Source organism: Patagioenas fasciata, chromosome 4, assembly GCF_037038585.1.
Source record: "Patagioenas fasciata isolate bPatFas1 chromosome 4, bPatFas1.hap1, whole genome shotgun sequence".
NCBI classification, from domain to species: Eukaryota; Metazoa; Chordata; class Aves; order Columbiformes; family Columbidae; genus Patagioenas; species Patagioenas fasciata.
Window position 1 is genome coordinate 56,123,680 of NC_092523.1, and position 23,520 is coordinate 56,147,199.

A 23,520-nucleotide genomic window follows, 5' to 3' on the forward strand; every position below is an offset into this window, starting at 1 on the left:
GAGGAAGTAACTGGGCACCTTCAGTGACTGCTGCTGCCAGGACCTAAAGGAGATGGGTGTGGAAGCTATAGGCTTAACTCCCCTTATGGGCTGTTAGTTTCTCACTGTGTTAATAGTGACTTGTAATCTCTAAAGAATGTTTGGACAGCTGGGCTGGTTAATGTGCTGACCTAAACTTGAATTCAACTTTATCACTGATTTCTCCTTGTTTGAGTAGAGCAAAATTATGTCCCCCTGCTTCACCTGGGTATTTTTATTTCCCCTTTAAAGCAGATCAATTTGACAACTTCAGAGGAGTATAAAAATAAATGTTTGTAAGGCCTTGACCAGAAATTAACTATTTTCATACCACCATATGACATTATTTTTATATTCTCCAGTAAAGATAGTGCTTACTGTTGAGCAAAAACTTTTAATGAATTTTTTTTTTAAGACATCAGTACTAGTAGCAGTGCCCCGCTAAGGATTTTGTTTCTTTGGATGAATGAAACAAAACCCCTAAAGCTTTCTGGGTTACTTCTGCTGGGTCTGATCATAATGTGTAAAGCCCATTGCTGCCTGGTCCTATTGTGAGTAGAGCAGATTGGAATGATGCACCTGAGCCACAGCGGATGGAAAAGCCACCTCTGTAACAGGTGGTGATGTCTTGTTCAATTTAGTTAAAATCAGACACAGCTCTTTTGATGAGACATGGAGTATGGTTTTGATTTTTCTGCTTTCCATAGAAGAACACAGAAGAAGTCTCATGGTAACTAGGACCAGCTGCTGGACTCATGAATTTTTAAGAAGTGCTTTCTGGCAGCCACATTAGTATTTTTAGCCTGAATATTGGTGCTCTGCAGTAATTTTTGTATTGTCAACACTGCAGATGGGTGATTTGCTGAAGCACTGACTGAAATATAAAGTTATGGGCTCCTGCAATGGCTCTTCTACTTGTCAGTGTTTTCACATTTGCAGGATCTTTTCTGCTCAGGCAGGGTAATGCTTGTGCATAGAAGAATTATGCAAGGCAAAGGAGGAGGGAATATTCTTTCAAGCCCCAGGACTCAGTTATAATATGAGTTTTAACACCAGTTGAGTTTCTTTACATCTTAGTAGGGGTTCTAGCTTTCAGGTTTGTGGAATTTTTCACACCTGTGGCTTCTGTGAAATAGCCTCTAAAAATGGGAGTTACCAAGAGGTCACTCTTCAGTGACTGAAATTTCAGTCCAGATGGGCCCATATGATGCTATTCAGCACTACAGAAGGACAAATTGAGTTCTAATTTATGTGCATCACCTGTGTGCCTTCAAAACTGGCGATGGGAAAGCTATAAGTTTTGTAGCTCAGAGGTCGCGTGCAGGTAGATGAAAGCAGAATCTATTCTGCAGAATGGTTAGGAGGTCTGTTGGTAAACACTTCTAGAAAGAAATCCCATAGGGCTCAAGCCAGTGGGTTCATCTTACAGTCATGCTGTATTCTTCTCCATTATGTTTCTTGAAGTACAAATTCTCTGCTTTTTCACCTCCAACTCCATGGCATTATAGAATACCAGAATCCAGAGCGAGTTCCTCTTCTAATCAAGTTAAATAATTAAAGCTATTGGGGTGACCATTAACTGATGGTATAATCACCTCCCTGCTTCGCTAGCATTGTTTTTATTTTCAGAGGCTGTGTCCTACCAGTAATCTGCAGCTCACTGTGATGCTGTGAAGGTTGGTGGTTGCAGTTGTAAAGGATGCTCATAAATGGTCTCCTAGCTGTTGGAAGCTGCCTTGGGAAGTGTTTTTAATTTCTGGTTCTATTTTTTGAAAGCACACCAAACTCTCAGTGTGCATGATGATGCTCTTGATTTGGAGCTGTGGGTACCTGTCAGCTACATAGAAATACACTGGGTTTGCCCTGAAGAGCTTACTCTGTAGGAAATGGAAAAAGTGAAATCGGGACATAGAAGGGAAATGATGTATGTACAACCACAGAAAGCATCAGTGACAGAACTAGGAAAAGAACATTGCTCCTTACTTTCTAGTTCAATAGAGCTATCAATACCCATTGGCAACATTATCTCCATGGTTTCATGAAACATCTTTTCTTTGTCCATGTTTCCTGACAGACACATACCATTTGGTTGTGTTTTTCTGCAGTTCTGATTTACATCCTCTGCAGGGTAGAGGAGGCCCATGAAGTTTTTAAAACTGGAGTGTGCTAATCTGTCATATACTCTAGGAAAACAGTGTGTAATCACCTACCTGCCTTTGCTTTTGAAGTTGCTCAGTACAGGCTTGGGGCTTTTCAATGTGAACAACCCAGACGCTTTTAGCAGACTTCCATGCACATGGTTTTCACACAGTTCCTTGCTGGCGTTCTTCCTGTTTGATTACAGAACACCTATACAGAGCTTAAACTGTAATAAAATGGTTTAGTGAAAACTCTACATAATTATTTCCTCATAGGAACTGCAATCCTCCTCAATTTTCTTCTGCAGCCTGGAGTTTTGTTGTTGCTTTTGTGGTTGGACTTATTTTTTAGCCAGTCTACTCTTGTATTTCCAAATGCTTTCCCTCCTTCCCTTTTCCAAAGCATAATATTTGAGGGCATTTCTTAAGAAGTAGGAACCTTCTTAGAGCTTTGTGCTGCCTTAAAATACTTTTAAGGATAACCTCTACTCTGTGTAAGTGGGTAACACAAAACAATGGCTGTATGTCCTTGCCTGTATGCAGACAGAGGAGACCTTGGAAATGGGAGCCAGTGTTGACTGTTGAGCAAAAGCAAAACCCCTTTTGGCTTTGATCACATCAACCATTTGTGTTTGCCAAGACAGGCAGAAACTTCTGCATGACTATGTAGAATGCCACCTGCTCGTTTGGCATTGTGAATTGCATCTAAGCCTACTGTTAAATTAATCCTCTCCTCAAGGAATGGTTATTAATTTTGCAGGATGGAGGACTCTCTTACATAGATTATTCGTAGTAATCTGTACTTATTTCTTAATTCCTTATCTCTTAATCTGAATTTAGGGAAATTCTCCCCTTTGCAAAAAGGAAGGTACAGGCCAGGCTCTTGATGCAGTAATTCACGTTCATTCTGCAGCAATAGAGAGAGCTATGCTGATATATACTTGACTCTTTGACTAATCAGTGAAAATCAGTGTTGTATTGAAATTATCTAGTTAGAAGCAAATGGAAATTATTTCATGAAAATATTTAATTTACTTTGAAATGTGAAATAGAAATCACTTTAAAAAAAAATAAATCACAAAATCTTTTCCCCATATGGTCCACAAAAAAACCAACAGTAGATGTGTTCTGCTAGCTGCACCTTCCTGTTCCTAAAACAAGGCGTACATAGATGGTGAGAGGTACACAGCTATTGTGGATAACACCTACAACCTCCCCCTCTGCCTCTTCTTTTTCCCAAACAATTGACAGATGAGCTGAAATAACTTGATGTAAAAATAAGGTTATTTTTACGTGCCTTTTTGAGCCTTAAAAATACATTTGAGTCATCTACACATGCTTCTTCCTATAGCCATGAAACTTAGGTAAAACCAAATGAAGGAAACCTTAGAGTTTTTTTGCTTTATAAAATTTCTTTCATTGTAGGGAACAAATATTTTCATGCTGTAACGTTTCTGATAAAATCTTTGGAGCTGGGAAATTGAACTGAATTGCTGAAAAATGATAGGATAATTCTGGCTTTCGTTGAAATGTGAAGGCTTAGTACAGTGTTACCCCAATAACCCAGAAGACTGGAAATTGTGACACAACTGATTTCCAGAGACCTGGTTTCAGATCCTGTGATAATAACTTCTGCATTTAGCTACTGTGGTATTTCTAAATTCTGACACTGTACGTATAGAAAGACGCAGGATTTTTTTTTTTTTTAATTAGATTGAAAACCTCTTTCTTTAAAAAAAAAAAAAAAAAAAAAATTGTTTTTTTGATAAATTCCTCCTGATTGCCTGGAGGTGATGAGAAACATCTTGTCTGAGATTATGCTCTGATAAACTAGTACAGCTATGCTAAGTGGATGACAACAATAAAGTAATAATACTTAAACACTATTGTAAATCTGAGGAAGAAATTGCCCTCTTTAGTGTAAATGTCCTCTCTTTCAGCCTGCCTCCTACATACTGTGCTCTTCATGTGCTTTGTCTGAAGGACTGTGTAAATGTTTAATGAGACTCTCTCTCAGGTCAGCTCCTGCTAATGCTGAGTGTGTGCACAACAGTTTGCAGAATCTGAATCTTGGTTTCTGGCAGGGTGCCTTTCTTTTCTATTATACTATAAGAGGGGGAAAATGCAAACTGCCATTGAAGGCCAGTGCACTGACACAGCAGACAAGAGTTGTAGCCTATCATGGGTATAACAACATGCGCGCTAAACCCATATTTAGACAAGAATTGAAGCTTGCACTATTTATTCTATTTCAAGAATGACTGTTTTGAAGCCATTTCTGTTGCATGAAGTATCATTTAAACAATTTTCAGTTTAATTGCTTAATAGAATGAAACACAGAAGAATCAAATGGTGCCCATATAAGCTACTGAGCCGGCCTTGTTTATTTTGAGACACGTGTTGATTTTCTGTCCATCAAAAGTATTGACGCAATGGCAAGTCTTTGCAGTTACACAGAGTAACAGCAGAAAAAACATCAATAGTAACAGTTTCTACCCTCTACCCCACAATTTTTTTTTTTTTAGGAAGGAAAAGTCTTAGCAGATTTTTGCAGGGTGAGGTACCTATCAAAAGAGACAGATATATAGCCAGGGCTTCTACCTGTAGCTGGGGAAGGGTTTGTTTTGCTTAGTTGTGTTTTCTGCCTTGTGTATCCTGCCTGGTGGCCAGTACCTCCTGCAGTCTATGAGCTCACGAGCTGCTGTTCCAAGCAGCCTGGAGAGATGCTAAAATAGGGGTTGAAGGCTGAGCGCCAGGTATTTTTCTTGTTTTATGTGCAGTAGTTGCGCTCTGTTATGTGTGTGTGTGTGCAGGGGGGAGGGCCCCAGGAAGGTTTTATTCTGTGGTTTTTATTCTCCACCACAAGCTGGAAGGGGACAGCTGGGGATACAGCAGGCAACCTTTCAATTAAGTGGAGAGAGTAGGAAATTTTCCAGTGACACATTTTTCCCTCCTCTTGACCAGATAAATTTGTAAACCCCAAAACTGTTAGGGAAAAGGGTATTTTTTGCAAAAACAATCTGATAACCTTCTTCCAGGGAGAAGAATTGAAGAAGATTTGAAATTTTTCAGATATTCTACTTAGTTATTTCTGAATGTAAGAACTGTAGTTTTCTTTTTAAGCCAACCTATGTTTTCACATGTTCATTAATTTATTAAGGTTTTAAATAATATAAAATTTTGAATTTGAAATTTTAGCTTTTAAAAACTATGTAAAATATGCAGTCTGAAATGTCTGGGATTGTTGGTTAATGAACATGCATTTTTTTAGGTGTGATTTCAAATCTGTGTTCTGTTTGAGCAGGGATTTTTGAAATCTTACAAATACTTGCAGAATGGGAAAGCCATTCCCCATGCAGCTGCTGGATGCTGTGGTGACAGTTTGGAAAAAGTGGATCCATTCTCTTTAGCTTGACAGAGGTCATCCATCAAATTCCTTTCTCATAGGCTGTCAAACTATAACACCTTCATTTTTTTCCTCACTGACCTGCAACTGAACTAACACTATAGTACTAAGTACTAAGAACTAACACTAAGTACTTATAGACATTATTTCCTTAGCTTTCAGGCCATATTTTCGTTTTTCTTTTCTTTTCTGTTGAACTATTCTGTGAGCCTATCTTGCAGCACATAATGGTGGAAAATAAACCAGCTCCCTTCACAAAATAGCAAGCAGAGAGAAATGTGTGTTCATATTTTATCCATACTTGAAAACAAAAGTTGTGGTTTGTAAAGCCTTTGAATCTTTTGTGCACTGGTTGTGGGCCAAGATGACTGAACTCTAGCCAAAGACTTTGAGAGGGCACTGTCAAGTTTATTAAACATCTGGGAGGCAGACCAGGTTTTCTGCAAGTCATCTGGTACAGAAGCTTCTTACTACAACCAATGCTTTGAGGTTTGTCTAAGAACCATCACTGCTGCAGATTAAAAGGATTAATTTCCTCCATGACATAGCCTGACATGGTTGGCAAGGCTGGAAGTGACAGAAGAGAATGTCTTTCAAGCTAATAGATCACTGCACCAGAGTGCCAGACTGGCTACATGCTGAGCACGCACACAAGAGAAATAAACCAAGTGCTTGTATAAAGTTCAAGCAAACATGGTAGGATCATTTTCTCATTTTGATAATCCATTAAAATGGACACTATGTTGTCCTCATGGTACTTGCAGTACAAGACCAAAGGCAGTTCAAAGCTCTCCAGTTCCAGTTCAGCAGTTCAGGGAGGGTTTATGAACATTACAAAATTCAGGGGAAGGATTAGTTTTGGCTTTGGGAAGGTTTAGTTTATTTGTTGTAATTTGAGGCTGTTGTATACCCCTCAAAGATTTCCTTTGTTTCTGTTTGCTTTTTCCTGTTATTTTCCAAACCAGTGAGTCTGTTTCTCATAGCCCAGATCCCAGCTGTATTGCGGTACATGGAAAGACGTTCAAAGCTTCACTAGCCTGGGAGCAGGCCTCCTGGAATAGCAAAAAGTGGGAGCTGATCCGTGTAGGTGATCTGTCGCTGCAGTCACTTCTCCAGCAGCCTTTTCCAGCCCCAGGGATGGCAAAGTTTAGTGCACAAGGGTGTTTTTTTTTTTTCTGCCTGTGTGAGTGTAGTGAGTCCACAGAACATTATTATTCAGACCCTTAAACCTGTGCCAGACTGTTAATGTCTTAATGCTTATTCAAGTGTCAGGGAGTGCTGGCAGATGTCAGAGTAAATAGGAGGCTGTCAATAAGGAAATTACTTACCATTCAGAGGGTGATTGCTGCAGTCTGTCAGGTAGCACTTGAGAGGATGTCAGGCTGAAAGAAGAAAGGAGTGTGGAGGAGGAGAAGTTGTAAAGGTTTCCTTGTCTTGGGCAAGGGAGAAGCCTCCAGCAATAGACAATGTAAATCGATAACTAAACAGAAAGATTCCAACATCTGGCTTTGGAATAATGCTACTAAAGGAGAGGTTTGGGGCTCTAAATGCCTAAAGCATGTAGCATTTGCAGTTATCCACTGGGAGCAGAAGCCAGGTTACAGTCATCAGTACTCCTGTTTCTCCTGTATTCATACATCACATGTATACCATCAGACAGATCCTAAATGACAGCTTTTACCCATAGTTTAAAAACATAGCAATTTTGTAAGGTATATTACTGACTTTGGGTGGTCTGGTCTGTGGTTAGGTGTCTGTCCCAGTCCCCAGGGTTCTGGCTTTCCAAGCCCCCGAGGACGTGGGGATCAGGATTCGGTTCTGTTCTTGGTGTTAGGTGTTCATGTGCTACATCATCTGCCTTTGAAAATGCCTCAGTTTCTTTGTCTTTAAGACAAGGTGGAATATTTTTCAAATTTGCAGGTAGGTAGAAAGATTGATTAGTTAAGATACTTCAGTGAAGTTTTATGTAAATAAACGAGAAACTTAATTATTTCACTCTGGATAGTTTATTCATTTGGGGACAGTTAAATAGAGGCCATTAATAATGCAAGTGATTGCAATGAGTCAACAGCTTCTCCTAGAGAGGAAATTTGGATTAAACCATACTGAGTTGGGATGAACTTTAGCCACTTTATGTATCTTCCAGCTTGTAAGGGACATCAGGAACTAATGAAACATCATGCACTGAGCTGCACATGTTTTGATGGTTTTGAACTTGCAGTGTACCCCAATAGTACTGACAAAATTATGTTCCCTCGAAAGGAGACAGAGAGGAGCTGTTTTCTCCTTGTACAAATACATTTTTAAGGTAGGCCAAATCCTGACACTTTTTATTGTGGCTAGTGGTTCCCACACTGCATTAACATTGAAGGATTCAGTAAGACTCTTGGGTATGAAGTGGCATATAAACTGTCCTAAATAAGAGTTGCTGCTTGTCTTTGAGAGCTTGAAGATGCTTTTCTAGAATAATTTCAGGCTTATCTGGCTCGGTAACTTACACATACCTCACTCTCACACTGGCCAGACTTGCGGAAAGGTAGAGATAATCCACAGTTAGATGGGAAGAAAGAGTGAAGCTGGTCATCCTCCTCATATTGACATTGTGACAAGCCAGTGGTATTTTCGTGTTCACTGCTTGCCTCACACAGAAGCTTCCCAGGAATGAAAGCAGGACTGTGTGGTGCCTTACAAAGGGACAGCCTCAGGACACAGGAGCGATGCTTCAGATAGGCTTCCTATGTCATTTAGGAGAGAAAATCACACTCTTCAAGAATGTCTGGTATTTCCATTCTCTTCCCCAGCCAGGTCAGTACTTAGCCTTGCCATTCTCAAAGGTGAATGGCTTTAAAGATTTGATCTCCATTTTTACATGTTGATTGTCACCTACTTAAGGGACAGAAGTGTCAAGCTCAGGCATGTTGAATGACTAAATGGCTTGGTGCTTCCCTCAAAACACACTTTCCGAAGCACTGATTTGTGGACAGGGATTCAGGAGTCGCATGTTCCTCTGGCTGGCTTGCCAGATGAGACAGGATTTGATACTTTTCTACTTTGCTTTGCTCATCTGGGCAGTGCTTATCTCCTTTGCAAATGGCATTGAGCTCCATTGCAGACAGCTCCATTTGAAAGATGCCTCCTGCAGATTTATTTTTTTCTGTAAGATTTCTCCCTAACTAATTATCCCAATACTCAATTTCTGTATCCCATCTTGTTTCTCCCCAGTGTGTGTAGTGTTTGATCCTTCCACATTTTTTTCCATTTTTTCCCCTCCTTTTCAAGCTGTCTTGGTGTTAACATGGAGGGTACTGAGAATATAGAAGACTCTCTCCATCTTCTCAGCTCTGCTGAAGGGGGGAGTCACTTCATTGCAAGCCTAACTCAACCCCTGAAGCCTGGAATTGATGATGTCAGTTGTGAGAAAGTTTGTAAGAATTATGCTGATAAATTCTCACATGTGCTTGTAAGGGAGAGAGCTTTCAGAAATTAAGAGCTTGTCTGAATTCGGGCAGTTCTTGCACAGAAATGTTAAAGGTAAATTACAAGGAGCAGCATATTCTTTCAGTTTTCAAGTTCCTGTCCAAGGCTTTGTCACAGAATGTTTTCCTTCAGTAGCTAACAGTAACAAAAAAGCTGCAGTCAATACAGAAACATAAGCAAAACAGTAGATTTTTCTTTTTTGTCTGCTACCTTTTCATAAGAGCATAAATAATTTGAAATTTGTCCTAGCCTGAAGGAACCTGTCATCAACACTTCCAGCTCCAGTTGCTTAAATTCTGACAAAGTTGTAAAGAGCTAAAATCAAAGTTTTGTTAGAAAAAAAATGTTACAGGAAGTACTATCTGCTTACCAGTCAAGTGCCCTGAGTGCTTGTACATTTCTTGATCTTCACACACAACCATTCCACTGTCACACCACTCCATGTGAACAATTAAGACTGTTCGTGCATCCTTTTTTGTCAAATCACTGAAGTGTATATGCTTAATTTCAAACCTGAGGCCAAGATAAGGTTTAAATGCTCTGCTAGACTGATGCCTCAAATCTTAATGTTATGGTGTGAACTGAATTTCAAGCAATTTTTTGAAAACTCAATGTGATTAAGAGTTTTTGTATCTGGTTCTGCAAACACTTCTACCCATGCAGGTGTCTCAATGATTTCAGCAGTTTTGTGCACGTTTAAATGTGTGCTAATATTGCCAGATTAGTGCTTACTTTTGAATTTCAGGCAATTGACTTCAAACTCTGAATCTTTCCCTTTTATCCATTTTTATCAAGAGTATTCTCTGCGTATTGGATTGTGCTGAGTACTTTTTGAAATGCCAAATATGTTGTACACTTTTCATGTAATATGACTCCTCCACAGTGAGTTAAATGCTACTTTTCATTTACTTTGACTTTCCTCTTATTTAAAACCACAGGTTAGTTTTGGCAAGCACAAATAGCTCTTACATGATTTGTAATCTGTTTTTAATATGATCCTAGTTCAAGTTCAAAATGAATAAACATAGGGCTTAAATGAAACCTGATGTCCTTCTGCGAGGAAGTGCTACAAACTACAGGGTAAGGGTTGATGTATTTGCACAGCAGCAAATATTAAAATGAAAAAAGAATGGGTCTTAGATGTTTTCTCTTAATTGTTCTTTTTTGATGATCATTTAGAGCTACAGGTGGTGAGCAGCTAGTTTAGCTCATTATTTTGTATTGCTCTGATGGAGAACTATCCAGTTACTTGCTGAAACCAGAGAGAATGTTCTCTCTTTATGCTTAAGATTTAATATCATTTAACTGTTTTACAGACTGTGCTTGCATGATCTAACCAGTAAAAAAATTACTGTGTGAACTGAGGAAAGTGGTTTCTGGTTTATCACTTGGAAATAATGAGTATTTGGCTGGGGAACATAGCATAAGCAACACTGAGTGGGATCAGGATAAACCCAAAATGCAGATGTATAGTAATTAATGAAAATGAAGCTTCAGCTCTCTACATATACTCACCTGAAATGTAAATTACTAGCTTATTCCTCATGAATGGCTTAGGATCAGTAATTATTTTCTAATGTAGGAAGATCTAAATTAAAACAAAGAAGACCAGCAGTAGTAAATGTGTGAAATGGGCATATATTGAGTGAAAAGTCCTGAGGTCCTACATGATAGATGTATATTTTTAGTGCTAGAATTGCCCACAGCATAGTGAGGCAAACAGGGGTATGAATGGTTAGGGAACTGGAAGGACAAAAGCTGAGAGGTTTGCTATTAGAAGTAGAAGGAGTGGAGAAGGCTAGTGATATTACCAGCCCTGCCAAGCTAGAGTCTAAAGCTTACTGTGGTTTTGCAGCTACATCAGAACTAAGTTGTTTTCTTGTGTAGAGTTGCAGGTGATTTTCTTTTGAACTGAAATTAAGAATTTTTCACTGTATCTATAGACTTCTCTTTAATGTCAAACAATTTCTTCATGGGTAAGACAAAAACAGTTGAAAATTTGAAACAGGCAGAGAGTACATTGTTTTATCAGCAGATAGATTTTTCAACCACGTAATGAAAGTTAGTCCACAAAAAATTTCTAGTCCACAACAGAAGTTGCACAGAATTAACAACACTTAGTACTCCTAGGCTTGGTGATTTTTTTAAAGCTTTATTTCCTCAAGTCATCTGATGCCATTAAATATCCTTTTTTCCCCCACCATTCTTTTTAGCTTATAATTCTTATTTCTTGGAGAAACATTGGATAGTATGAATATGTTGATTTGAAGCTTATTGGCACAGATAGTGCCCATAAAACTAAACAGAAATCTGTTTTATAAATATCTTTTCATTTCATGTAAGTATTGAAATTTTGGGAGTTAAACTTCTGCTTCTTCAGCAGCTGGTATTGGCATTGCTGGTTTAACCTGCCTTTCCTGGAGTGGGTCTGAAAGCCCAGGAGCCTGATTACAATTAGCTGGAACTGTAATTTATTTGCATCTGTGGGCCCAGGGATTTACGATATCTACTAGATACAAAAATCTCTCCTACAATCCAGTTTGTTTTGAAGTAACAAATTCAGTTTTCATGTTCAGGTGAAAAATATGTTTTTATAGTAATAATGATGGAGATAAAATGGGGCTTTTGATTAAATTTTCCACGACTCAAATACCCAGGCAAAGCAGAGGCCTGGTTTGCAGCTGCATTCTATAGTCTGTATTTCTGTCACAACGGAGAGTCACACGTTAAAGCCCAGCCTAGATGCTGGGTTTCATGCCATCAGATCCAGCTATGGGACCCTGGCCTGGATTTTAGGAGAACATCCCTACACAGAATTTATTTAGTGAGCATTGGTCTCATTGGTTTAGTTGGCCCCCATCTAGTTTTTGTTTGTGCTTAATTCCCTAATCTCTGTTGCTGTTGTGAGCACTACCATATCAAAAACAGGAAGAAAAAATAAAGCATCTGAGCAATGCGGACTGGGCATGTTCTGCATTTGAAATGACGCATAACTGTACTTTTTACCTCCTTACAATTTTTCATCTCTCAATTCTCGCCAAGTTATTCACAGCTGCTTGCACTACTGCAAATGAGGCCTGAGCAATGCCAAGCACAGCAGACAAATTACCTCGCTTGCTTAACCGCGGCACTTGACTGCAGCCCACTGAGCTGTAGCATTCACCGGTCTTGCAGCAGCACAGCACTGCTGAATCACGCATCTGCTGCACCACCCATCACTCCTCTGGGCTTGTCCCCTCTGCCAGGGAGCCCACAGGCTGCCTTCGCTCTAGTCAACTTGCACCAAAACCAACCAGCATAAATGTGTCAGTACCTGGAGTTACTTCAGTAAAATATTTCTGCTTTAATCAAAAATACAGAAGAGGAGGGAAAAATATATGTTTGTCCTCAAATCTGAGAGGGGCATCCCTTTACCTGGATGAAGTCTAAATATTTTTCTAGTAGTCTTCTTGTAGGTGTGGCAACAAGAGTTGTCTGAGGAAGAGAATTGTGGGGGTAAACAGGAATCAAGAAAGCTAGTCACTTGCATTGGGAAACCTGTCACAGAGCAGAGCCTGAGGAAGATACGTAGCACCATCCTCTGACTTAATCACCAAAGTGGGAAAAGGACTGGGATGCATTGTATAAGTGCTGTGACCTCTGACTTGGCATGTGTCGTATTCATTTAGAAATAACATTGCAATGTCATTTTGTTATACTTCATGTTACATGTGACACTATGCAAAGGGATAGAGTAGGCTTTTGTGTGAACCCAGAAGTGGAAGACTTGCAAGAAATTTCTGGAATCCGCAGTGAGATCACATGCAGCTTTAAGTCTCAGTTCCAGGAAGGGAGTTAGTTGTACTAGGGTCCCTTTACTATTCATTACCTTGCCAGCTCAATTATTTTAAAAATATTTTTTTAAGTATTTTTTTTCTAGAGACTAAATTTAAAGAAAGGGAAAGGAAGATAGGCAGGATTCTGTGACTGCCTCCACAATCATCCTGCCTCAAGGAACTCAGGTTTATGTGCTCTTTTTATGCTTGTGTGCAGAAACAGTAGACAGAGGCACCTGTCCTGCAAACATTTAACATCTGGGGACAGTTTTTCTTCAATTAGTGTAAGACCTGATGCATGTAGCTAGCTCTGCATGTAAAGCATGGATTCTGACCTGACTGCTGCCACTTAGAAGATCATGGGTGTTCTGATGGGTGGCTCCTGCTCCGTGCACAGTCACAGTCAAAAAAAGAAAATCAAGCATATATTGGGAACTGCTCCAAGGGGATGGAGAACAGGAAAAGTTGGTGTACTGCTCCCTAAATATGAGGTTCAGCTGCACCTCAAGCTGTGCATGTGCAGCTCTGTTTCTGTCATCTCAGAAGGTTTCCAAGTACTGCCAAAAGGTCTGTAGAAGGCAACCAGATCATCAGAGATTTGGACACTGTGCCTAGAAGGGCTCTGTAGACCAGGGCTTTTCAACTTGGAAAAGCGGTGACTGAGAATGCTGTGCAAGAAATGGAGAGAGTGTGTAGAACCAAAGTGTTTGCTCTGGCATTCTGTGCAGGAGCAAGGGGACATCAGATGAAAGCTAGTAAGTTGTGTTCAAGTGAAATGAAGGATGGTGGCTCTCTGAGGAGTCATTGTGGATCCATGGAAGTCCTTTTCAAAGGACATGGATGGCCTGCAAGGGGAACTGGGTGAATACTGGGAATAGAGATCTGCTGCAGGTCACTGAACAGACGAACAAGCACCAGGCTCAGGAAATCCCCTGTACTGAAAATAGCAGCTGGGAGACTGCTTAGAGGAAGCATTGTGTTTGCAGGGCCTGTTCTTGCCTGCCCCAAGCACTTGCTGATGCCCTCTGCCAGGGGCACAGTGCTGGGCAGCAGCCGCTCTCGGGCCCCCTCAGTCGGGTCCGGTGACACCGGGTTTGGTTCCAGCGCCTGCGACATCTGCCCGCTGGTGCCACCCGAAACGGGTTTAGCTGGCCCGCTCCAACAGCCCCTCCATCAGCTCTGCACCGAAGACAGGCCGTGCCCGCCGCCCTTCCCGCTGCTCAGGGGCGGGCTGGGGGCGGGTCCGGGGAGCGGCGCCGCCCGCTGCCTGCCCGCTGCCTGCCTGCTGCTCGGGAAGGGCTGGTCGGGGAACGGCGGTGTGGGGCAGCCGAGTCGCGCTGGGGACAATGTGTGCTTGTGGGCAGTAAAGCAGCGGCTGGGACCGGGACCGCCTGCGACCACTTCCAGGTACGGTCCGGGGCGTTCTGCAGGGTGAAGTGTGCGTCTGTCCGTCCGTCCATCTTCTTACTAGTCCCGGCAAAAGGGTCTCTTTCCTCCTGGTGTTTATTTCCTTACGAGCTATTCAGTTCCGCACAGCCAGAGCTGCTTGTTTCGGGGGAGTCAGCATACTGAGGAACGGAGAGAGACTTCATGTCAGCAGAAAAACCACTTGGTCGTGCGGTGGTTGGGTCCTTCTCCCTGTCTCTTTCCTTGTGTTAAGATGCAACAGGGTCCTAAAACTGCATAGCTTGATCTTTCTGTGGCTACAATGCTCAGAGAAGCTTTCTCTGGTTTTCCCTATAGCCCATCGTTTTAAGTAATAGCTGCTTTTTTGGATGGGAGGGATGAAAAAGCACTAAGTAGTTGGATTGTGGTTGTAGGGGCTGCGTAAAATGGGTGTGTGGGCAGGATAGGTGTGTTGGTGTCATCCAAGTGTCTTTATGGGCTTCTCTTTTTCTGGGCATCTGCTGCCTGTGACAGTGATAAAACTTGGGGCCCCTGTGCTGAGTGAAGTGGGAGCAGTTCAGGGGCAGCAGGAGGGTAACTGCAGTTAAATGACCCAAATTCAAAGTGTTGCTCGTCAGATATGTCTACTGTGTTGTGTTTAGGTCAGGCTGTAAACTAAGGCAGCCTTAACAAGAAGCAGTGCCTTCCTGTCTTCCTGTGTGTAAAACTAAATATAGCAGTGAGGGATGAGAAAAACTCTTTTGATGGAGTTCCCCTGAATAGAGCAGAGGAGGCACGATTCCTCTCAAAGGGGAAGAACGTATCCCAGACAGACAGCTATTCGTCTAAAGAAGTAGTATTGAGGGAATTGCTTTCAGTGAGATTATAGTCATGGCAGGCTGAGATAATGCGATGTCTGTGGGAAATGGGGACCTGGGCAGGCAGGACCGGGTATCTAGCCTGTCTCTTGATTTTGAAAGCAGCTAACAGCATTTAAGGGATGGGTCCCTCAGGCTTGTCCTGCAGCTTCCAAGTGAGATGTCTTGGAGAGAAGCTGGTAATCAGCAGAAAATTAATGCTAAGTGTGCTCAAGACAAGCAGCTAATGAGTGAGCTGTGCTGGAGAGACCTGATAGGTAAGCCCCAGCTCTAATTTTGGATTAGCAATATTGATATCACTCTTGAATGGGCAGGACTGAAACAAGCCACTGTAGGCTTTGTTACTTCTTTGTAAAAGAGATATAAAAGTAGTGCTTTAGTAGAGGTTAAGCTCCCAATGGTATTACACACTGATTAAAATACTTATTTTTGTATGGTACAATGAATCCCCTTTAGTCCACGTTCTTCGTAGTTTCTTTCTGCTGAGGTTTTTGGGGACACAACAGGGTGTTGTTACCTGTGCCTCAGTTGTATGAGTTGCCTAAACAGTCGTTGGGGAGTGCAGTGAGTCACCATACCTGTTTGTGGTCTGCAGAGTGAGCTGCTGTCACACCTGTCGGAAGTGACAGGCACAGTTTCAACACTGGAGCCCCATCAGTAGAGGAACGTGAACTGAAAAAGCTGAAAACATGAACATTTATATTTGTAACTTGAATTAGTTAAGAAGTGAGATTTTGCTTTGGGTGAATACATCATTGTTAGTGTTTGGTGTTATGACACCTACTATAGCTGACAGAATTGTGTGAGTGTGATCTTTCTTGACTGCCTTGAACAACATGACTACTTAGGCATTGGTGTTACCCTTGAAAAAGTGCTACAAAGCTAAATGGTTAAAACTTCACAGAACTAGTATTCTGAAGTGCCTTTGAAGTGATCATCTGCAAAAAGGTTAAGTGATATTTGCTGCTAAAGATGCTGAACACTCCTGACAACAGATATCCATTGTGGCTGCAAGCTGAAATCTCTTTCAGAGATTTCCTGTCTAAATCAGAGGGTTTCAAAACTTTTTTTTCTACACAAGGTTGCAGTCAGCTATTGCTGATTTTAGCTGAAGCGTCATTATATTTAGAAAACATGGTGGGTGCTCAGTCAAATGACTTGGAAAAGGTGAGTTTGTGGTACTCACTTTGCTCTTGCACATCCTTGGTGTGGATGTGTAATTCTTTGCAGCTGTGTCTCTGCTCAGTTTGTAGAGCTTCTTCCATTAACTGTGATACTTCTCATGCGTTTTGAGAGATTAGTGTCAAAGCTCCAGCGTTGAGCAGGGTAGTTGTCATAGGAGAATTAAATTAAAGCATAGTCTTCAGAAGACAGCCCTCGACTTTTAGAGATGGAGATGATGCAAACTGTTTATTTCCTTGTGTCTTCATGCAGTGTTTCTAAACTACAAGCTGATTTTGCCTTTGTGTCAACGTGTCTTCCTTCAGTCATTTGAGTGCTCTTCTGCTGTTGGGCTGTACAGGAAGAAGCTGTTGGCTGGAATAGAATGTCTGTGTTTCTATGAAGGGGACAGAATTTGTGACTGCTTCTACTCAAGTATCTTTTCTCAAATATTAGTAGGTATACAGGTGTGCTGTGCAAGCACTGACAAGTGCCCTTTGCTTGGCGTGGGTTTGTGGGACAGAGCCACATCATATAATAAATGCTTTGGTAGATAATGAGCTTGCAAACAAAAGTTCCAGAGTGCGTTTTGCAGCCAGAGCAGGGACAATACATAATTTACAAACAGGAGGCAAAGACTCTACCTCTAGCTGAAAGCTATTTCTAATTTCTCAACTGTTATAGCTGCTGTGAGAAGTAGTATTAAAAAAACTAATTAACTACGGTGAGGAATGTGAACAGATGGTGTTTAGTATGCCTGTATTTTTAATTAGAAAATGAGCAGGCTCATGGAAACAATACAGCTCAGTCTTCCTAGGCGGCTCTGGAATAGTGAAATGTGACTCAGATCCATGTATTCTGATTATTTTAGTTTTAATTTGTTAAAATGCATCTTCTCCCCAAAGTAAAATGTTCCCCAGGTCACCTGCCCCTCCCGTGGGTCAGGTACTCTGCTAGCATTTTGTCACATCTGGAAATAGGGCCAGAAATACCAGGTCACATGCCATTAGACGGAAGAAGCTGTGAGTCTGCATCAGCCAGCACAAAGAGACATCCAGATACACCAGCAATAAGAGGTTAAATATGCTTGAGTCAGACTGGGGAGTGGGATACTTTGGGAGATAATAGCTCTCATTGATACAGGTCCGGGTGCTTTCTGCATGAAAGCAGCATGATGACCTGATAGTACCTGTCCATCAGGGCTGCAGCTTGATCCTCCCTTAAACATCCTGCAGAGATTCAGACAGTATTAGCCCATGTTTATAATGATCCTTTCACAACCCAAGCTGGTGTGAATTTGCTCGATACTGTACCTGCTGTGCGTTGAGTTAATAAGTGTAATTGTTCCAAGGCAAGGAGGCTTTGACCAACAGTTGCAGAGCCCAAGAGTCAACCTTCAGTCAAGCACAGGAACTGCTGCTGGGTCTTAAAGGCTGACACAAACCAGCTAATGCAGCATGTGGGTGAAGGAGATTGCTGCTATGGCCCTGCCTAGACTAGGGAAAAAACTCTTTTTCAGTCAGTTTGGCTAGGCTGTTCTTCTCCTTGATTTCCCAAGGAGCCAGTCAGACTGATGGGAGCCAACCTTTTTATAAACCCCCCCCATACCTCAGATCCAGCTCTTGTCTGGAAAACATTGGCTGATATTCAGCCCAGGTATAAATGGGTGACAGGCAAGTACTGATCCAGATACAGAGCTGTATTTGTGTGCTTAACTGCCAAATGGGCCTATCCTTTTCATCTTCAACCTAAACATTGAAAGGTGCATTGTTTTGTTGTTGTGTTTTTAACGGAAGTATTTCTGCTATAAAAACTGTGAATATACTGCTTTCAATCTGCTGTACATATGTGCCAGTAGTTCTCTGTACTGCTCATGGAAACATAAGGTCGTAGTAAATGGAAAAACACAGATTATGTGAACTGTTTGCCTTAAACCAGCATTTTTTCTTTGTCATCTAAATGGAAAAAAAGACCCTTGATGATGAGGTTTTAGGTAGAACCAGTTAAATGAAATTAAGTACTGTTACTTAGCACTATTACAGCTTGCTGTCAAAAATTATAACTCAGTCGTCTGTTATGATTGTAAAAGGAAATGTTGCTTTCTTCTGCAGCATGTTGTAGTTCTCACCAAAAGACCAAGCATGGATGTCTGCAAAGAGCAACAGCTTTTGGATTTGAAAGGTGTCTGGCTTTGATGAGGTTGAAGAGGGAACCATGTCAAGAGAGCTTCATGCTTGAGGCTAGTACTGTGTGTGCTTCTGGTATTAATATAGTGTGATACACCTTCTGTACCCCTTTTGAAAAAAGATCTTGGAACTTAATGAAAGGAAATAACCCTACACTAGTCCCTCTTTGTACTTACAAGGAGAGGAATGCAGTAATGCGAAAATGAGTGACTTGACTAAAGCCACATAAGTAGCTTGTAGCAGAGTCAGAAGCAGCTCCCAGCCACCAGGTCTAAGCACTGAAATGATGCTTTTTCTGTTGGCTTTGGACACATGTGTGAACAGTTCTTGATGAAGCTGGTTATCACTGTGAACTAGCTTGGACCCATGCTTAGATACTGATGGTGCAGGTAGAAAAAGTTTATCTTTTAGCCCCAGTCACCTGAGGTGGGTTAGGTTTACAGAAGCTGACATTCCTGGTATAAAAAAATGGATCACATTCCCCAAGTTTCGTGGGAGTCTAATACCACGTTGTAATCGGTAATACTTTTCCAATGATAGTGTAGGGGAAACTGCACCCGCCTCTGTTGACGACATCAATTTTCTGTTTTTTTCAGTTTGAAGCATGCAGGAGGCACAAAGCGTGCTACGTAATGATAGAGTGTCAAGGCTCTGATTCACTACTGGGGATGGCATAGCATGTGTGACATCGCGGGTCCCAGGCTGTCCACCCCACCCCACGCCCTGTTCCTGGACAGCTTAGCCACTGTGAGTCAGCTGCTGAATCACTTGCTTTACAGTGTGATGTTTGGAAGTAAATCATCACTACTGTTCGCTTGCCTTAAAACTCCGGCCTGCAAACTGCACCAATTAATCAGCTGATTGATGAGCAGCAGCTCAGCTCTCTGCTCAGCAGCACAGGAGGCTGGGATGGGAACCTGCTTGGGTCTGTAGAGCTTTGCACCTTGCTGGTGGATGGGATCCCTGATGGAGCCAGTCTGCGGGTGACTGGATAGAGAGGTAGGATTTCAGTCTTTTATGACCATCATATTTCAGAGAAAAATGGCAAAATTCTTCTGTACTTCACTGGTTGCCATTAAGGGAATGCTGTGTGCTTCTAAAAACCCCACCCTGCTTCAGTAAGTGGAAAAAGCAGAAGTCTTTAGTAGCATGCATGTTTTCTTTGCATTTAATATACTTGTACTCTTACTTCAAAGCTCTGAATTTTGCCATCAGCAGTTCCAGCTGATTTCTTAACCCTTCATGCTGGCCAACCAGTCTGCTGTCTGTCTTTCCTGATGGTATTTGATTTTGAATGAAATTTAACACTTAGGACTGCTTGTGCATTGGTTTAGCATTAAACAAAGTGCTTGGAGGACAGTCCATTTAGGAATTTTTCTTAAGGAAATAAATCTGGGGGATGGAGAAGTTGATCCTTAATATGATCCCAGTATTGGTTGTTTATCAAAACTTCTTTGCTCTCAGTCCAGCTGTCTGCTCATAAATTTTGGCAGGAAAGAGTAGCTTCATGCATTCTCTGTTGCTCAAGGCAGGTGGTATTTCGTTGCATGCTTTGGCTGGTCCAAGGCCTTTGTGCATCTGTTTTGGTTTGACTGAAAATGGGTTAATTTTCTTCATGCAGTTAGAAACCTTTCTTTTCCTAGCACGCTCATTATTTGGACTTATTTTGAGAACAAACAGATAACATCCCAGCACAGAGCTAATGTTTTTAATTGCTCTGGTCTGAGAGCCAAGGACACTCTGAGCGCTCTGCCCACAGGTGTGATGTACCAAGGAAGGGGGGCATGGATGGGGCAGAGCTTGACTGACATCCAGACTGATCAATGAGAGTATTCCATTCCGTTAGCATAATGTTCCAGATATAAGGAGGATTGGCTCTTCTGCTATCTTGCTCGCTCTCTGGGGTGCAGCCAGGGCTATTTTTGGTGCGGGACGTTTGGTCCAGCTTTTTGCCATTTTGCAGAGGCCTCTGAGCCTTTCTGCCTTTTTTTCTCCCTTTTCTCACTCTGGGATCAGCTGTGGGACCAGGTGCTGTTTCCTGGGACTGGCTGCTCAGTGTGTTCATGAGGAATTACCTTGAGTATCTTTTATTTCTATTTTACATGTATGTTTACTAGTACTGTATTAGTATTTTGTTATTTTATTAAACTGTGTTTATCTCAATCCAAGTTTCTCCCTTCCCTTTTGATTCTCTCTCCTATTGGGGGGATGGGGGAAGGGGGTGAGTGAGTAGCTATCATGGTTGTGGGTTAAACCACAGCAGCATCCTTTTCAATTTCATTCATTCTGTAAATCACTTGAGCTTTACAGTAGTCCTTATGGAGCATGCAATGGGCTGAACTTTTTTGGAATCTCTGGCTTGTGACATATAATTACTGCTGTGCTGCTGATCCGTCATTTCACTGATAATAAATACTTGCCCTGTATGGCTCATGTTTTAAACTCCAATGTGGGATTACTAATGAGATTTAAAAGGTAAAAAACACTTACGGGAGAACAGTCTTATTTTGGGCAAAACATTTCATTAAAATATTCAAGGGACATTATAGAGATGAAGAAATTGTCCATAAGTTAAAAAATAACTTGCAAATGAAGTTTAAAAGATCAGTCAGTGAGGGACCACACTTCATATGGTGTCCTTTTTAATAATTGTGGCCTCCTCAGTTTTAGCCTACAGATAGAAATCTCAACTGCATTGTGATCATGGTAAGATGCAAGTATGTTAAGAAAGCTGATATGTTGTACACATGGTCTTCTTTTCATGTTTTGTGTTTCAAGGCTGCTGGTTTTGTGTGTCCGGCAATGCAGACAATTTGCTTCATGTGGTTTGGTTAGGAGGAATATAAGTCCAGTCCTTTCCCTTGGCCTGGGTAATTTTCTTACTGTTTTTACCGCTCTGTAGTCAGCCTGCCTGTGCTTGTCTGGCTCTGCAGTGCTGCTGTGGCGCGGCCACCCTCAGCGTCATTAGGCTCATGTCGCTCTTCCTGCTACGGGGAAAAGGTAGAGGGGGATTGGCTTTTGGGGCTTAGGCAGGTGACACAGATTTACAGCACATCAGCATCAAAAGGAACTTGTTTGTTTTCTTTCCCTTTTCCATCCTTGCAGATTTTGAGAAATTCAAGGCATTCTTAAGCCCCCTGCACTTTTCCTAAAAGCTCCCAAGCATACATGCAAATGCATTCATTTCCATCATGCTTTTGCAGTTCAGTATCCAAGGACTTTAGTTTTGAGTGATTCAGGATCTGCTTAATTACTGTGCCAAAGTTCTCATATGTGAGTGATCAGTCAGCAGTGCTGCATCTGACCTTCCCACATCATCAGCTGAATCTATTAATAGATCCAAGAAAGAGTTCCTTTGCACAATCAGGAGGAAAAAGCCTTTCTTTAAAATTCAGTTCCTGGTCTGTTCTTTGCTTACTGATGTGTGTGTTTTTTTTTTTTTTTTTTCCTTTGAAGCCTGTTTTTGCTTGGGTAATTTTTTGAGAACTTTACAGAATTGTTTATCCTCTGCTGTTTCAGTGAAAATTAAGAAGTGTGTCAAGGCTCAGTCAGGTTTGTTACACCTGTCTTTCCTTGCCCTACTAGAGACTGCAATTCACTAGTGCAAGATGTATTTCTGCTGTTATGTTACTGTCCAGCAGTATCACCTGTTACTCTCTGGTGGATTCCTTCTGAGTTGCTCTTAACCTTGTTCTTTATTTCAGCCAGGGAAAAGCCCATGTCACTCCTCTTTCCATCTCCTATGTGAGTATGAAATACAACTCTCTACTCTGCCTCTTACAAGATACAGTTGTAACTATTTTTAGGAAGGAACTGTAAGTTAAAGTTGGTGGTGAAGTCGCACTGCCAGAATTATATGACAGATTGAAGACATATCGTGGAAGAACGGAAGCAGGGCAACTTAAGCTAGGACTGTTCTATGATCTTAGTTTTTGCAAGTAAAGCATATGAAACAGCCATCTAAGAGTTTTTCAGGTTTCTTACATTCTCAATAGTTTGAGCTGTAGAATTGCATTTACCTTTCAGTGCAAAAAAACAAATGCTTTGTAAGCAAAGCAAACAAATCCAGCTGTATGGAATGCAATGAAAACCTCTGTGTCTGGTATGCTTTTGTTCTGGGTAGCCTGGATCATTGTCTAAAATGCTGCATACTTTTCAGAAACACTTAAGATAAATCTGAATGTTGCTGGATTACTTCCTTTCTGTATGTTAAAGCCGAGGCTCATTCTGACTTGCTCAGACTTTCCCAGCTTGGTGCAAGCTGTTACGATTCATAATCCTTACCCCAGCAGTTTTTTGTTTTGCCATACCTCAGTTTTTTTAATAGCTTCCTTAAGAATGACGGGGAATGGTAATCACCTGCTAAATGTGATGTGAGTTTTCTGACTGTATGGTAATACAGCTCTGAGGGGATGTAATTGTGCAGCTGAGGTTTGCATCTTATATGAGGAGGTGCGCTTTGGGACTCATAAGTTCAGTCACCATTGAGGGAGTTCCACTGTTGTGATATGGGAAATGCACATACATAACAGAGGAGCTGAAAATGTTTCGCAGTGGCTTTGAAGACAACTTCCATGGCTACTGCTGAACCCCTCAGCGGGTGCTTCTGTAAATGACATGAGCCATCCATATTGTTGGTTTTGTTTTATACACCTGACCTGCAGACTGAGCTTTTTCATATAAATGAAAACAAACCAACACAACCTGTCACTGCTGTGAGTAAAAACATTTTTTTTTTTTCTGTTGCTGAACATAGTGGTTTGGAAAGCACTTTGCAGCCTGGAAGCTATTTCTGAGTCCTTTAGTTTTGCCAAACTGAAGCTCCTGTAGGAGTGGCAGGTGGCATTTTGAGCACATCAGCTTTGTCTCTGTCTTTCTATTTACACAACTGTTACTGGGAAAGTTGAGAATTCTTTCTTGTCAGAGGCTACTCAAAGTCAGAATTTGGACCCTAATGCCTAAGGTCTTACATTTTCCATAGTGATGCTAAATGCAGGGGAAAAAAAAAAAGTTTTATTCCTCTTTCCACAATGCAGAGAGTTACTGACTTCTCTC

At 41.4% G+C, this 23,520-nt stretch overlaps 1 protein-coding gene across 4 annotated transcripts in view; it reads left to right on the forward strand.

Annotated features, from left to right (window-relative positions):
• RASGEF1B (RasGEF domain family member 1B) overlaps nt 1-23,520 on the forward strand; it is a 141,686-nt gene that overhangs the window by 96,124 nt on the left and 22,042 nt on the right. Inside the window, exon 1 of one of the 4 annotated variants that reach the window (XM_065837789.2) lies at nt 14,134-14,261. The exons of 2 other annotated variants lie outside the window; for them this stretch is intronic. The gene's annotated coding sequence lies outside the window, so the exon portion shown is untranslated. Of the gene's footprint in view, nt 1-14,133; nt 14,262-19,377; nt 19,465-23,520 lie in introns of those variants that run through there. One more of the 4 variants, XM_065837791.2, reaches the window with a different exon arrangement.